Genomic DNA, 16,128 nt, shown 5'->3' on the forward strand with positions numbered 1-16,128 from the left:
TAATTTTTTTCCCATTGTAAGGTTTTAGCTTCTTTGTCAAAAATCAAATGTCAGTTGTTGTGTGGGTTTACTTTGGGGTTTTCACTTTGGTTCCACTGATCAACCTGTTTCCATCCAGGTTTTATTGCTCTGGAGTACAGCTTGAAATCAAGTATGCTGATGCCTCCAGAAGTTCTTCTATTATATAGGATTATTTTAAGTTTTATGTTATTTTTGGTTTGTTTACTTGCTTTTTCTTTCTTTGTTTGTTTTTTAAAATGAAGTTGGGAATTGTTTTTTTCAAGGTCTTTGAAGATGTGCCTAGTCCTGTGCTTGGGTAGGTATTCAGGGGCCTCCCATTTCTCAGAGGAAAAGGAGAGGAGGATGAAGAGAAGGTCAGTATGAGCAGAGGATTTGAAGAGGGGCTGTGATCAGATTGTAACCTGAATAGATAAATTAAAGGAAAAAGACAAACATGCCTAGTTCTAAAGTTATTCATTTAAACATAATAGAGATTCTTATTATTTGAAAATAAGATTTATTATTCTGAATTTTTAATATTTGTATTATTTTTCAAAGCATAAAACTAACTATATACCAGCATGATCTTGACCTCACTTTGCCTTCTCTATATCATTTTATAAATTCAGCAGACAAATAATTGTTAGTAGGTTTTGAATCTAACTTTTCAAAACATTGCTACAGAACAATTTATAATGAGCCTTAAAGTAAGTTTCCTACTGTAGAAAGGTCATTATTAATATGTTTTTCTGGCCTTGATATGATTAATCTCTTCTTTCTTATATAACACAAAAAAGTAATGAGGATCATTATTTTGGTAATGTAGGTTATACTGTTACAAGTACTATTTCTTAAATTCCTTAAGACAAAACTAGATAACAGGTAATAAATCATAGACTTTTTCAAGATATACATAGAACCATGTAAAATATTATAAATTAATAGCAAAAAGGTAAATTACATTTATTAACTTATTTTATACATTAAGCATTTACATTGATGTATAAGAATGTCAATATTACTAATGTTTTATAATACCAAAATATTTCATATAAAGATATTTTTATTCATATGCCAAAATTAAAACTATTCACTAAGAAAATTGTCTTGGTCATTGATAAAAACAATTATATAATATTATTATTGATTACAAGGCCAAGTATAAAAGAATAATATTTTGTGGAAAGTTAGTTAGTTCTGTTTTCTGATATTTAAAGATACAAACAGAAGTTTATTCTGTATCCTGAATATTTTAACAATAAGAAACAAAGAAAATATACTGCATACCTTTGGTTTTGAGTTGACTGGCAAAAATCAATAGAAATGAGAAAGTAGGAAGGTTTGGTGATTTCACAAAGAACAGTAATGGAAGCTTTTAATGAGAAGAATCTATTTAAATGAAGACACATGCTTAGTGAATGATTTATTAGTGGTTACTAACATCTACATTGATGTTGAGTTTGTCTCTTAACTAGAGGAAAAGGAAAAATGAATGTTCCTGTGGATTGTGGCTTTAAATGCTATATGGAATCCCTGTGGCCAGAACTGCCTCAGGAAGAAAGAATTTTATAGAAAATGACTTCAGAATTGCAGAGTTTTCATAAGCATCTTATAGATAATTTTGTTTATCTCTGAGTGAAATAAGACTATACTACATGATTGTCACCTAAACATTGATGTGACATCTAAATATTAGTGTAGTTATTCTGCTTACTGAAATTAATATAGATTATATGAAGAATGTGGCTTGATTAACTTCACACTTACAAGAATTGAAGACAGTAGTGATTAGGTAAAATTGTATACTTCCAACCAAATTGGATTATAAAACTAGAGTTCTACTAGTTTTATAAATCAAAATACATCATATTTTTCATACGAGCCATGTAAATAGATATTGGCTTATGATTAGATGGATTCAAATGTTGTAACTCAATAGCTTATATTTTTTTGAAAATATCTTGTTTGGTATACCTAACTTCAGGTTTGGTGGTGATTTAGAATTTTGTGTGATTTTAAGTTTTTTCCTAAATGACAAAACATAATTATAAATGTGATATGTTTTTAATCACAAAATGACTTAATAATGAAAAACTCTTGCATTCGTCTAAATGTAGGGAACATGGTAAGATACTATCCACTCTAAACATTCTCATTCAATGTTGGTTTTGATGGCTTTACTAGATTATTAATAAGAGAGGGGGGAAATAAATGGTATACAAATACAAAAAGGTAAAATGTACTCTTTTAAAGTCAGCACTATTCTATATATGATAGCTTAAAATCCCACCAAAATACTCTGTCTCAGCAAAATTAAAATATGAAAAATTCACATAGATTAGTAGTATTATACATCAACTGCATAAATTTTAAGAAAGCAATCCAAGTCACAGTAAGCACAAAACAAATAAAATACATGGAATTTTTTATTCTAAATTTTTATCTAATTTTTAAACTAAAAATGTTGGAATTTAAGTAGGAAAGTTCTATAATGAGAACTATAGATACTATAAAAAAAAGCAGGGTGTAATCAGGTGTCCTACTACATGTTGACTTGTTGAGTTTCTAAGAGTTTGCAAGCTTTCTGTTGTTTTTGTTGTTCTTGGTCCACTTAATCATTAATGATTTGATGTGAGAGAGTTATTTCAATATTCTTATATCTGTTAAGACCTGCTGTGTGTGTGATATGAGGTCAATTTAGAGAGAATGTCTTGAGGTACTGAGAAGAAGTGGGTATATTCTTTTGGTTTTGGGTGAAATATTCTATAAATACATTAAGACCCTTTGATTATGTAAGTTAGTTCCAGAATTTTTGTTTACATTATGTCTCAGTGAGAGAGGGCTATGGAACTCTTCGAACTATCAACTAGCAAGGGTCAATATATAATTTTACTTCTAGTGTAGCATTTAAATTTTCGACTCCACTGGCCTACTTCTTACTCTGTTTGATTAGAATATTTCTTTCTGTCCCTTTGCTCAGAAGAGATGGACATACAGCAGAACATATAGCAGAAGTATTGTCACATTCATTCTCCTAGTCTGTGTCTTTTTATTGGAGAACTTGATGTTCATTGATGTTGAGAGATATCAATGAGCAGTGCTTGTTGATTCTATTTATTTTGTTGGGATTGTGCTTGTGAGTGTTTCTGCATATGCAAGTGAGTGCACATGTGTTTCTTCTTTTGAATTTCCTGTTCTGGGATTATTCATTACCTGTGAGTTTTATTTTTTTTTAATATATTTAACTTTTTACATTGCAGATTTCCTTCTAACACGTTCTATAGGGCCCTATCTATAAATAGATATTGCTTATATGTGGTTTTATCATAGAATGCTTCATTTTCTTCATCTATTGTATCTGAAAGTTTTACTGGGTACAGTTATCAGGGCTGCCACTTGTGGTCTTTTAGAACACTTGGAATTTAGAGTCAGAGTTAAAGGTATCTCTGAGTTTAAGGTCAGCCAGGTAGAGTAAAGCCTAATTTTGGGCATTGTGGTATATGCCTCTAATCCCATCACTCAGGGGTCAGTTCTAGTCAGTCAGTTGTCTCCACTGTAGTGAATCATCACCAGAATCAGTGAAGTTACTGTGGAGTTCATGGTCGTTCATTTCCTGGAGTTCAGAGACTGTTTTTACAGGTACAGTTTTAGAGAGACAGGTGTCAGAAAGAATAGATTAGATACTGGTAAAGACAGAACAAGAACAAGCCAGAAATAAGAAGGAGCCAGAAGACTAGAACCAATTGACAGAGTTAGTTTGAGGACAATCAGAGCAATTAGGTGAAAGTCTGAGAGAAGTCAGAGTGAATCAGTCTGTTGGGAGAGTTTGGACCAGAAAACCTGAGTTGAACCAGACAACAAGACAACTGTTGTTCAGGGGGGAAAAAAAGACCTTATTGAGCAGATTGAGCAGTGAGACTCAGTGATGACAAATATATCAGGTGAATAAAAATCTCTTTTACATCTGTTGCCTAATGTGATTAGAGGAGAAAGCCTGTCATAATTGCAGAAAACAGAGGACATGAGGCAGGGAGCAGCTAGACATATGCCTATCTCTGAGATTTCTGGGATCTGAACTCACTTAACCTTAATAGTTCTTATAAACTGGTAACCAGCTCCCAAACACCGTACAGTACAGCTAGTTTTTTCAAGTTTTTTTTTTTTTGGTGAGGAAATGTATAAATTAAATGTAAGAGAGCTTAGCTTTCCATCAATTCTTAAAATATGTTTAGTGCACTTTCTACATATCTAATACTACAGCATTAATACATAAATGAAAGTTTCACATATATATGCTTTTATGCAAGGTATTAACATTTATAAATACATTTGTATGTATGTCACAATTTTGTTTCTATATGACTACACTACACAGACATGGTCATTTAAATTACATATTTAGAAAATGAAGGATAAAGTAGGAAGAAAATGGATGTATTTCCATGTTTAAATAATCCTAAAAACTGCAGAATAAATACACTTATAACATTCTATTTTAATTAATTTGCAAAATGAATCATTTTAGAAAAAAGCACCTTCAAACTATGGTTATAGTTTATTTCTTATATTTTTTTCTTTTCAAATTTACTACTAAAAATTTTACCAAAAATGTACCACTGTAAACCATGTTACCAGGATAACTAGAATCAATAACCCGAAATTGATGATTTTAATTCTCATAGTTCTGAAATGTTGAAGATCTAAACATGTCTTCACATGATGGAAGAAGAAATGGCCAAGTAGAAAGGAGAACTAGTTCAATAATCTACAGTGTCAATAATCTCCCAATGGAGATATAGGAGTAGTGTTCTGGTATCACTTAAAGCCCCATGCCACACCATCATAAGGGCACCTTCAGCTCCATGTGAGTCTTCAAAGACAAATATTGAAACAAGTAGCAAGCTGAAGTAAAATTTACAATGTTCCAGCTATCTCTGTCTCTAGATTACATAAGTCATGACTCTTGACAGAAAACTGTATTTTCACAAAAGAGTTTAGAATCTATTTTAAAATAAATTCTCTAAAATTATAGATTTCTTTGTTGGTGTTTCTTAATGACATAGCATAGCATTCCTTTTCAGTGTTGATGGAGAGTATATGAAGAATATTACCTCATAAAACCACATACCCATGTATATTTTTCTTATAATTTAGTATTTGAACTTCCTTTATAGAAAATTAAAACACAAAAGCTATTGAATTCTAAATTCAGCAAATGTACAATCAAAAGAAAATCAATATTAACCAAAGCCCAAATAAATATATCAACAAGATTCAAATCCAGATGGTCTCCATCTATATTTCATTAAAACCATTCCATTTCTGCTTCATGTTTTTTTCAAAAAGAGTGAATTAAGAAAGCTGTTGATCTGCTGAGCAATGTTCATGAAAAAGTTAAAGTGCCAGCACATAATACTATTGTTATCTCTCTCCCAAATATTTGATTTCTTTGCCTAATCCCCAAATCTCTCCTTTTCAATAACTTTTATGCTCATAGTTTAATAGAATTAGTATGCAATAAGTTTAATTCAATCTCATTATGAGCACAGTAGTAAGTAAAACTATGTCCACTCTGTAAGGATCGGTTTATTTTACAGCTCACTACAAAATCTCTGTGGCCTTTCTGTGATACATCCTTCGTCTTCTCACAGTTTGAAAAGCCACTTCCCCAAAGAAGCATTTCTGACTAGCTAGGGATTTATTTTAATTACTTACTGAAATTAAATGCTTTTGTTGGTGTGGATTTAATTTACCATCTTTTTTTTTGGAGGCTGTTGTTGTTCCTATGAGATAAAAATAGACAAAAAAAGGAAAAAAATGTTTGTGATTTAACTAGCTTGTGTGAATGTCTATGGTTTCTACCTAGTTATTAATTTTACTGCTTTGATGGAGTAAATCTTCAGTTTGAAAAGTTTTTCATTTTTACATATACATAGTTTCCTTCATATTAGAAAAAACAGAAACTCTGGGAACCTGACAGAAATGTAACTTCCTGGATTGATTCCTGGTCAGCCGGGACAGGCACCATCAAATGTGATCTCCACGACAAATCATCACATTTTAGCTGAGACATCAGGAAGGAGGCTTTGGTCTCTATTGCAGCCATTTTAGTGACACATACAATATACCTAGAATGCATAGTATAAGGAAGAGCTTAAAAGAAAAAAAAAAAGGAAAGAAGTCAAAGACCAATTAGTATTTTGCTGTTATTGTTTTCAAAATTGTTTTGCTGTTATTGTTTCCAACAAGTTCATTTTTTCTACATACCTGTTTTCTCCTTATATTTAATTGTGTTCAATAGATACCATCATTTAGTGATGTTCCCTTTGTCCTTTGAGCCCCAAAACTCAATTTTGCCACAATCCATAAATAATTTGTATCCTATGTAGGCTTACCAAATTCTAGCATTTACAGTATTTAATTTTGTGTTCCTCCTTTCAAACTGTACACAACTTGTATAGCAATACATGCTTTCTAATTTTATCATGTCCCTATTTTCCTTCTCAAGCTCATTTAAATGTTTCCAAGTAAAGTCATTTTTCCCATGAGTGATTTCACATTTATATTACTGTTAATAATATTCAACTTACTAAATTTTTTCATTCCTGAAAATGAGATAACATTGGATTTACAATAGAAAAACAATTGAGTTAATGTTGGTTTTAAAAATTAGTACATGAAGTCTTTTTCTGCTTCTTGGAAACACACAAAAAATGTGTTGACAGATATATCACTTGTTTATTCAAATAATTGAATTCAATATACATAACTTTGCTGAAGACTAAGATAAGTAATCACTTTATTTGAGCTCTGTGTCAAATTTGAGCATTATAAATCCCAGCATCATATATTGATCTTGTCACATTAATAAGATGTGGTGCATGCACAAACAGAGTAAATGGCTGTAATATTTGAACTACCCAGAGAAGAGAATAAGGTCTGCCACTGCAGAGTCTGGAAATCCCACAGGGCATAGCTATGATATCCACGGTATTCTGTGTCACAGCTGCAGGATGAGCTCTACCCAAAAGTCAATATTAGAATTATCATGAAAGTCTGTGCTTCTTCAGTGTGAGGTTTTAGAAACTGTGAGAGGATTTGTGTAGGTGTTGATCTTCCTCTGTGTTCTTGTTTATGTTTAATTTCAAAATCTAAGTTTCAGTACTTACTTCCTCTATCTTTGTAAAAGTAAGAGAAAGCATTCATTTTAATACACTTTCCTAGTTATGATGTTAACTCCAAATTTAGCGTAGCTCTGAAGTAAAATGGGCCTAGTTGCCTCTTCTATGTCGTCAATGATAGCTTAAGATCATCTCCTTCATTTCAGCCTTTCAGCTTGTATTAAAAAATAAATGAAGGACCTAGAGAAAGGACCAAAGGACCTGAAGAGGTTTGCAGCCCCTTAGGAGGAACAACAATATGAACTAACTAGTACCCTCAGAGCTCCCAGGGACTAAACCACCAACCAAACAGTACACATGGTGGGACTCATGGCTCCAGCAGCATATGTAGCAGAGGATGACTTTGTCTAATATCCATACGAAGAGAGGTCCTTAGTCTTGTGAAGGTTCTATGCCCTAGTGTAGGGGAATGCCAGGGCCAGGAAGCAGGAGAGTGGGTTGGTGAGCGGGGGTAGGAGAGAAATAGGGGTTTGTTTCGGAGGGGAAACCAGGAAAGGGGATAAAATTTGAAATTAAGTAAAGAAAATATCTAATAAAAAAAATAAATGTCCAGTCAAACTACAATGCATTTCTTTAAAATCTATTTTATTGGTTGCCACAACGCACCATTGTATTGCAATACAACCTTAAATCATCAATTTAATTAACTGATGATATATTTCAATAAATTAATTTTTTTGTGTTATTCCAATATACTAGACTTGTCTAGCCATGAATCATCTGGTTGCTTCTATGGCCTCATTGAATCCAGATTTCTTTTTACATATTTCTTATATATTTGTTATATAGAAGGATAAAAAATGTTTTGCTTAATTTTTATTTTACTTTTTATTTTATTTGTATTAATAAAAAAGCAATATATGTATGAATTTGGAAGTATATATCATGTGAAAAAAGTTGTTATCTGAGGTCCGAGGATATTTGAATTTCCTGGAGCTGTAGTGACAGGAGCTTGTGAAGCTGCAAGAAACAGATGTTTCACAATGAACTCCAGACTTCTGTTAGAGTAGCAGGTGCTACTAACTAATGAGCTGTATCTATAGACCTTAATTCTTTCATTTTTGCAGTTATAGAATGGTTTGCCTTCCAGAAAACTCTTTAGGCATGCAATGATCATTCCATCAAAGGCTAAAATACTGCTAGAAGAGAGCAGGCTCTCCCTTTAGCATGTCCCCACCTTTCTTTTCTTTTCTTTTCTTTTCTTTTTCTCTTCTTTTCTTTCTTTCTTTTTTTGTAAGATTCTTATCCCAGATTATCACTTTTATAGCAATGACCTATATGTAAATGGTCACTTGGTTTGGTTAGACAAAGTCTTTGTTCTCCCATCTTAAACAGGGAATCTCAGAAAGATGGTCTGCTAGAACCTAGAAGCCGGGAGCCTGTGGCTCCATTTGAAGCTTGCTGCAATCCAAATTCTCTGCATGTTAACTCTCATCCCGTGCTTTCTTCAGGCTTATTTCTGAAATCTAGATACTTGATATTTATGGGCACCAAAGTCTCAAATACGTTTCCCTATGCAGACCACATTATAGCCATTGGTGACAGAATTTCTTTAGGGAAGGATCCTCCAGAGTACGGAGGATCCTTCAGTTGGCTTCCTTGCCTGTCAGATGACAGAGCAACATTGAACTGTGGTTGAAAATGCAGGTTTGTTAACTTCTGGCACAAGATTGCAAAACAATTCATATATATTTCATATTTGGTATGACCAGGAAAGTATGCATGAGACTTTGTCTCAAAAGTAAAATAATAAAATAAAATAAAATAAAAGGTAAAATAGGTCAAATTCTCAACCTTAATAGAATGTCTGCAGTTGGATTATGACTTAGTTCAAACAAAACATGATTTTATGAAAAAAATCCCAGCACTTGGGAGGCAGAGGGAGGCAGATTTCTGAGTTCGAGTCCAGCCTGGTCTACAAATTGAGTTCCAAGACAGCAAGGGCTACACAGAGAAACCCTGTCTCTTAAAAGCAAAAAACAAAAACAAAAACAAAAACAAAAACAAAATTTAAAATATTAAGTTGAATTTTAGATTTGCCCTCATAACCTGAGGCAATAGTGTTGGCCTATAACACCCCAACAAATCTGCATTGACCACTGAGCCTTGGCAAATGATAGTAGGTTATAGAAGTCCCATTTAGGGGACACTCCACGATCCCTTATATGCTATACCGTAAAAAGTTGAAGATCTGTATATTAATTATCATTAAAAAACTAGCATCTCTGGTGAAAATTTAGATTTGGATTAAAAATTTTAATAACTGTTTAATATCCTATACAATTAGCAGAATAATAATAATAATAATACGAGTGTCTTTGAAATCTAGCCAAGCAGATGAAGCTGCCACATCACTTTAAGCTTGAATTCTCTATAAACAGTAAATAAGTGTGGAATGACTTCAGCAGGAGAGGCTTATTCAAGTTCAAATATGTAAGGAAGAGCAATGAGGCAGCCTACTAGTTTTGGATTGGTCTGTTAAAAATTGTACCTCACTACTGTTCACTGAGCATTTATTTGATGACTTTGGTATCTAATAGATCTTCACCCCTCTTATAGTGCAATTCATATCTATCTATCTATCTATCTATTTATCTATTACATATACATGTTTCTACACATATATACATACACACACATATATATTTCTACATACACATATATTTGTGTTTCTACACTTACGTGTTTCAACAAATATATGTTCACTTATATGTGTATATATGTGTTATATATATGTGTGTGTGTCTACTGTAATAGGTTTCTACATGGATGTTTGTAATGTATATATTATTACTCATTCCTCTGTGTCCTCCTTTCTCTATTGTGCCTTCCAATCCCATAGTCAATTTATACAAGCCCATTTCTCAAATAACCTGTGTTCAAATTGTTCTATTTTCAAATGCACTCCCTTAAACTGTGTGGATTTTCATGCATTCATGAATGAACTATGAAAATGTGGTATATATAAACATTGATTAATTATTCAGCTGTAAAGTCAAATGAAAGTATAAATTGTTCAGGTAAATGAGTGAACAGGAAATAATATTTCTTGGACAGTAAGTAGTATACAGAAAGACAAAGGACACTTGTTCTCTCTCATGTGTTTATGATAGATTTTAGTCTTAGACCTATATTTAATTTTAAAAATTGTGTATTTTTATTTGCATGATTCTCCTGGGAAAATATAGGGTCCCCTGAAAGAGAGGTTGTAAGCCTCTATGTAGATGTTAGGAACTAATATCAGATCTTCTGAAACTATGGCAAGTCCTTTTAATGGCTAAACCATTTCTTTGGCCCATATGCACGTGTTTAGGTCTGGAGAGATTGCTTAGTGGTTAAGAGCGCTGCTAACTGCTCTTCAAAGGTTGTGAGTTCAAATCCCAGGAACCACATGATGGTTCACAATCATCCGTAATGAGATCTGATGGCCTCTTTTGGTGTGTCTGAAGACAGGTACAGTGAGTGAGTGGGGCCGGAGAGAGAAGAAGAAGTGTCTGAAGACAGCTACAGTGTATTTACATATAATAAATAATTTTTTTATAAAAAGAACATAACAAACAACAAGTTTGTAAAATGTTATCTACATGGGCTCTATATCCAAAGTATAGAAATGGCATAGAATAATTAACCACATTTGTTTATGAAGGATGTCTGCAGATAGGGTCCTGTTACATTGTTGATAATGTAATCACAATTTGAATTCAAGTTTTCCTGTTCACTATGATAAATGACAATTAGTAAATATTCAGCATAATAATAACAAGGTCATATGAAAATGCATAATACTTAACCAGACTAAAGACAAACACAATATAAAATAATAACATTGTCAAACAATATAATTGAAACTAATATAAAAGACAAAAAACATACCCATGAATAGGCTATCTCTCTATTCAAAATAACTGATTAGTTATATCAAACTATATCATCTTTTTGCCCAAATTAAAATGAGTATGCTGAGCTGGAAATATTATACAGTAGACTAATTTTCCTTCATTTAATTTCAGAAATTATTGATATATTTCATATTACTTTGATTTCAAAGACAGGTATCTGAAGATGTCATAATAGAAGACCATACAATAGTATAGAATTTCTTTAGTCATCGTTCTTAGTTTTATCTATTGTGCAAATTTACTTATTCAATGAGAAATCATGAAAGATTCATTGTTTTGTTTTGATTATTCACAATGCCTTGAAAGAAAATAAACAAATATTGCTATATATTTAGTTTTGTTCAATAAGTACTTAACTCTACAAATATGAGCGATGTAACATTGAACACGTGGCTTTATTTTTTGTTTGTTTGTTTGTTTTTTGTTTTTCGAGACAGGGTTTCTCTGTGTAACCCTGGCTGTCCTGGAACTCATTCTGTAGACCAGGCTGGCCTTGAACTCAGAAATCTGCCTGCCTCTGCCTCCCAAGTGCTGGGATTAAAGGTGTACCCCACCACTGCCTGGTGAACACTTAGCTTTTAATTTAGCACCTGAATATATGTATATTGGTTCAAGCAACATATTTTTTTTAAATACGAGGTATAAAACTAAGTTTACATCAGTAATGTTTGTGTTTTAAAAGAAAGGTACAAAACAATAAAATAAATGAAACTGAGGTGCCAAAAAGAAAGATACTCAAATAAACTTCATGTAAATAGGGCACTAGGATTAATTGTCTGGAAAAATATATTTTAAATCAGGAATAAACCATGTCAAATGTACTTTTAACCTATGCATAGGGCAGTAGAAAATGAAATTAATTCCTAAAGGTTGAAACCTTCAAAAAAAGCGTTAATCTGCAAGAATTAGCAAGCAGTAATACTATTCCACCCTTGGAGAAAACTTGCTTCTCCCTGATGGTCGGGAGTGGAGACTTTAATGAGCTAATTGCTCAGAGCATGGGAGACAACAGAAGGGGTTTTGCCAAGATCAGAGTCCTGAGATTTAAGTCTAGACCCATAAATGGGATCTGAAAAGGGCAGGCTGATTGCTTGAACTGAAATAAATTCTTCTACAGAGAGAGTCATGTTAACTCCTAATGATCTTCCCCCGGGGATTCACAAATAAAACCACATGTTCCTGGAGGGGCTTGAAACTAGTATGGCAGTCCTAATCTACAACTCTGTGATGGAGTTAAAGGGAGATTGGCCCCGATGTATATCTAAATAGCAGGTAAAAGCCATCAAGAATATTTTTAGAGAAATTTAATTTTAAGAGAAGGAGCTAGAGAAAGGACCCAAGGTGCTGAAGGGTTTGCAGCCCCTTAAGACAAACAACCATATGAACTAACTAGTATCCTCAGATATCCCAGGGACTAAACCATTAACCAAAGAGTACACATGGTGTGACTAATGGCAGCATATGTATAGCAGAGGATGGCCTAGTCAGTCATCAAGGACAGGAGAGGCCCTTGGCCCTGTGAAGGTTCTAAGCCCCAGTGTAGGGGAATGCCAGGGCCAGGAAGTGGGAGAGGATAGGTTGAGGGGGAGGGGGCGGACAGGGTTTTGTTTGATTGTTTGTTTATGTTTTTACTTTATTTTATTTTAATTTTTTAAAATTTTTTTCGGAGGGGAAACTGGGAAAGGAGGTCTCATATGACATGTAAATAAATAAAATATCTAATAAAAAAAATGTTGACTGAGTGGACCAGCATGTTGCTGGGCGGAAGGAAGATGGCTGGAGATTTTGCGGTTGGCTGAGAAGACAGCTCTGCTGCAGGATGGGAAGAACTTGGGAACTATTTGTTCCTAGACGGGAAGGAAATGGTAGAAGAATATGATGAGAAGACCAGTGAACTCCTTGTGAAGAAGTGGCGTGTGGAAAATGCCGTGGGAGCCTTGGGCCAGGAGCTGGGAACCTGGGATCTGAACTCATCAAGGAAAGTAATGCCAATCCCATCTTCATGCGCAAGGACACCAACACAAGTTTCCAGTGGCAGATTCGAAATCTCCCTTACCTAAAGGATATGTATAGTGTGTCTGTGGCCCAGAAGGAATGCTGCATCATTGTTAGAACTACAAACAAAATTATTACAACAAGTTCTCCATTCCTGACTCAGACAGACAGCAGCTTCCTCTGGATGATTCCGCACTGATCTTTGATGATGCCAACTGCACCCTGATAATCTCTTATCAGAATCCGAGGGAGGTCATGACTGCTGAGGCAGACCTACAGAAGGAGTTAAAGAAGGTAGACGACCGCCCACTCAATGACGGTTTCTGTAGCTGTCCTGAGCCTTCAACATCCAATGCTGAAGAAACTGTGAGACTTCCAGGCTTTGGTTTTATGGCTCTAGCAGCCTCTTCTCTTCTAAGAACTACACAGTCCTCAGAACTGGTTCTTGGGGCACACCTTGCCTCCACTTGTGGGTCCTGAATAAAGTCATTTAGAGTTGCTCTTTCAAAAAAAAATGTGACTGAAAAAGTTTGGGTGAAAAAACCATCCTGGAACATTACATTGCTTTAAGATATTTAAATGTATGGAAAAATCCATTTATTGGCCCATTGACCCAATACAATTATTATACTTGAAATATTCAAATGTAGAAAGTTCTAAAGAAAATACTTTCAAATCCTATACAAGGGAAGCAAGATTGTTCTTAGCAAGCTAAGAACTAGTCTTTCTATCCCCAAATTTTTCATAGCAAGAAACCCTGGCCTTCCATATTATTGTATATAAGACCAAACCATGGAGGCCATGGCAAAGGTTTAAAGGGCGTTATTGATCTAATTAATGTAGATTCTGTAGATGTCATGCCCATCCTATGAGGCATGGGCAGGGGCATAGGACAACTACATGAAAGTCAGAAAAGTAAAGGAAATGTTCTTCCTACAAATGTCTCTTTGGAGTCCTTGACCAACCAAACCTAACATAGCACACACACACACACACACACACACACACACACACACACACACAGAATCATTAAGAGGCAAATGTTTACTCTTATAAAGCCAATATTGAGAATGCAGTTGAAACACAGAGTCAATGACTCCATCATTGAAGTTCCTTATAAGATAGCTACAGATATACAAAACTATACATGGAAATTGTTGATACTCTCATCCCAATATATAAAAGAAAAATTTATTATCCTGAATTAAGAATTCAAAGTTAATAAACTTTGAGTTCATTAGATAAATTGTCTTCAAAATGTGTGAGATACCTCTGGATGAAAAAGGCTAGTTTTCTGAATGTTAAGAAATATTTTTATTTATTAAGTCTTTGAAAATTTCAGAAATGTATGAAACATAATTTGATCATATTTCCCCCTAACTCCTTACAGATATATCTTACCCCAATTTCTTAAAATAGGCTTAAATTTCTTAAATTTCTTAAAATAGACTGGTAAGGGGTTCACGTTACTTCCTGCTGGGGTTGCCTGCTATTCTATTACATAGCTTTTGTTAATATAGAACTGTAATGCTGGTCTGTTTTGCAGATCTCTGCAGTTTTCTCCTAACTTTAGTTTTTAGAGAGAATAAGGAATTGTTAGGGTAATATACCTATAATTAATTATTTGAATTGAGAAATGAAAAATCACTACCTCAGAACACATTTTTTCCTCATTATTTGCAAAATCACTTTATTTCTATCATTCATGTTAACTATTTAAACCTTGACCACCTCCCTAATAGTTTCATTTTCTGTGTTGTAATATAAAAGTCTGGCATAGCTGTCCACTCAGAGTCTCTGCGAGCACTTGACTAGTACAGACACTCAAAAACAACCATCAGACTGAGCCCGGGGATCCCGAAGGAAGAGAGGATTGAAGGAGCTGAAGGGGATGGCAACCCCATAAAAAGAACAACAATATTAACCAACCAGACCCCCCCAGAGATCCCAGGGACTAAACCACCAACCAAAGAGTACACATGGATGGGTCCATGGCACCAGCCACATATGTAGCAGAGGATGGCCTTATCTCATCAGTGGGAGGGGAGCCCTGGGTCCTGTGGAGGACTGATGCCCCAGGCTAGAGGTATGCAAGAGCTGTGAGGCAGAAGTGGGTGGGTGGGTGGAGGAGCCCCTCTTAGAGTCATAAGAGAGGGGGGAAGAGATGGGGGGATTTATGGAGAGGAGACCAAAGACCTGGAAGGGGAACAATAGATCTGGAACAGTAGCTTAGAGCTTATACCTCATTGACAATTAAGAAGCAAAACAGAGAGAAGTAATGGGGACCCAATGGTGTATTTGAAACCTCCAAGCCCATTTGCAGTGACACACTTCCACTAACCATATCATGTCTCCTAAACTCCTAATCTTTTAAAAGTAATTCCACTAATTAGAGATCCAGCCTATTAAATAAATGAGCCTATAGGGGCCACCAAATGAAAACACAACTTATTATAGCATCATATTATCATATGGTTTTATTTGCTTTGTATAGTATTTGGAATATTTTTAGAATTGCCTACATTTATACATTTCATCAGCTACAATTTTATCAAGCATATCAGTAGCCCACCTAGAAAGCCAAACAGACTTTCACAGCATAATAATTATAAGATATTCGTTATATTAAATGTAATAGTGCAAGTAAAAAAAAATATAAAGTGGAAGTTATAGACCCATCCAGAAAAATGGCTTCATCTAAAACAGTAGAAACACAATAATAAATAGTTATAGGGTTCTATACATTTGAAAACTAGATCATATTCTTTAGATGAACTTAGAGCCACAAAAAGAAATGGTAATATGTGTGGATTTATTCTTAAAGTTAAAAGTAAGCAAAAATAACATGTATTAAATTGTACTGTGTGGAGAACTACTAAATCAACTCTAAAATAAAATTCTAGGTACTCTGGTTTTGGATTCTCATAAAACATAAAAAGAAGTAAAGCACTGAAACTTTTCTTTTTACAAACTTGATAAAGAAAATATTAGCATAAAAGCTATGGACCAGCAGAATCATTCCACAGCAGGTGACAACAGCTGCATCATGACAT

General features: G+C 34.1%; 1 pseudogene; it reads left to right on the forward strand.

Annotated features, from left to right (window-relative positions):
- Positions 1–13,555, forward strand: part of LOC116084192 — a 41,678-nt pseudogene extending 28,123 nt beyond the window's left edge.
- Positions 13,556–16,128: the final 2,573 nt, after the last annotated feature.

The sequence above is a fragment of the Mastomys coucha genome, unplaced genomic scaffold (genome assembly GCF_008632895.1).
Source record: "Mastomys coucha isolate ucsf_1 unplaced genomic scaffold, UCSF_Mcou_1 pScaffold9, whole genome shotgun sequence".
Taxonomy (NCBI): Eukaryota; Metazoa; Chordata; class Mammalia; order Rodentia; family Muridae; genus Mastomys; species Mastomys coucha.